The sequence below is a fragment of the Juglans regia genome, chromosome 9, assembly GCF_001411555.2.
Source record: "Juglans regia cultivar Chandler chromosome 9, Walnut 2.0, whole genome shotgun sequence".
NCBI lineage: Eukaryota > Viridiplantae > Streptophyta > Magnoliopsida > Fagales > Juglandaceae > Juglans > Juglans regia.
Window position 1 is genome coordinate 9,037,467 of NC_049909.1, and position 2,275 is coordinate 9,039,741.

The following is a 2,275-nucleotide window of genomic DNA, read 5'->3' on the forward strand; positions in this document are numbered from 1 at the left end:
ATCATTCTTTTCCGAGGGTTATTAATACAATTTAGATATTGTCCTCTCCAAATCTCACACAAAAGAAATATACTTTGCACCAACCGCATTTCAATAATGGTGAATGTTAGGTGTTGGCCATTCGTGTTGGATCGCTAAAAAATCAATGCAACTTCATCCCACTAGCTAAAAGCGAAGGGATATTTAAAGTAGAGAAGGGAATGACTGGTAGGATATTTCTAGAATTTAGAAAGAGAATCTTCTCTTCTAATTCAGAAACTGTCTTGTAGCGCCCACTCTGTTTACAATTCCAATTGGTTGATGTACTTCTGTGTGACACTGGCCTGATAGAAGTCGATCAAGCCGGCCATTTGTCTATAAGCAAATGGTCTCAATCTTCTTCTTTCTTTGCATTACTTTAAACCATTAGATCCTAAATGTCTTGTGTGGAAGGAAGTAGATGACAGACTTTTCTTTTTCTCACCTCACAAAATATACTATTAGATTGCATCTGACCACCTGATCGATGAAGGATTGAACATAACCTCCTTGCTTTTGGAGATGACAGTGGCTTTACACAACATCTTGACCATCCACACTATGCTAATAAAATCCCAACGAGACTGACCTAGTTCGTGTTCTTTTCAAGTGATCACGTTTTATATCTTTGACACACTAGGAAGGTCGATGGTGTGAGAAAGAAACAACCAATTCCTTTTAAATGAAAAGGATTGGATTGGGTGGAAGGTAAATTTATTTCTTAACTTGTGAAGACAATCCTAATCAAATTTGTGGCAATGAAGATCATCTGATATCATATACTCTTTGCTTGATGCAAGCATGCATTATAAATTGTAAGTGAGGCTTCAAGGAAGGAAAAAAGGGGGCCGGGGGGATCTCACCTCGAAATCATGGAAGTAAATCTACTCACCAAAAGCTCAAACAAACATATGATTTGAATCAAGCCTTAGGTCATGTTGAGTTAGTCGGATTTAAGTCATTAATAAGTAAACCATAACCCAATCCAAATAACAAACATATGATAGAGTACTACGAGTCTACTTCAATCACATTATTATCATTTTCATCTCCAAAAAAAATTTCGCATTTGCTTCTCTCATACATACATATAAATAAATTGACAACATCTATAAGATGAGGGTTATGGTATAGATCCAAAATGAAAGGTATCAGAAACTCAAGTGTCTTTGATACTCAAAATATGTGAACTAGTTCAAGAGAAATCTAAGAAACCAATAAATTTCTATTAAAATTGGAAATGTGAGAGGTACATGAGAAACATGATGTTAGAAATGTATACTACTAGTTTTAGGACTTTTGGATTTAAAGGTTAGGACCAAAACAATAGGAAACCACATATATATCAACTGCTATCTAGCTATTTATTTGGTTAAACCATTATTCCATAATACAAGTATTTTCCAAGCATCTATCTGCCATTTTGTTTGGGTCTTGTTTGGATAGTAAAAGTATTTCATCATTATAATTTTTTTAAATTTTAAAATAATATTAATATTAAAAAATAATATTCTAACAATATTTTATTCAATTTTTAACTTTTATCTCATCTCAAATACTCACTATCCAAACATCGCCTTAATCAAACACATTTTTATGAATGAAACTAGATTTGGGAGAAACTCTCAATAATAAATATGGGTTTCAATACATATTTTGATTTTCTTGTTAATTTTAATTTTATATTTAAATGAAACGAAATTCTTGATTTACAAAGAAAAATTATAAAATTATATTTATAAACTAATGTAATTTAGTGCGAGATATCATATTCTCAAATTTCTTTGTCAAACTTTTTTTTAATATTGTACCTAAGACATAGTAAAACTTATTTTATTGCAGTACGATAGATTAATTAAACGTCTCGCAATTAACAACAATTTATAACTCTCTCTTTTGAAGAACAGCTAGAAAGAGAATGCCCACTTACCACCTAGGTGGAGCAGGTCAGATCGATTCGCCGTAGCAGTCCTTGCTGCATAAGGCCCTCACATCAATAGAAAATTGGATTGGGTGGATGTGACCGATCAGTGGCCGGGGATTTTCAGATCGTAGATTGTTCAATTTGTCTTCATTCTTCTTGAAAGGAAATAAGGACAAAAAAAATATAATAATAAAAAAAATAATAACAACTGTTTGTGAGCCTATTGGCCACCCCACAGCCTAGCGTGTGCGCCCAAACTACGTGTCATGTCAACTTTTATGGATGGAAAATGATACCCTTACTACGCTGTACTACCGGCCTACTACCCGTTTA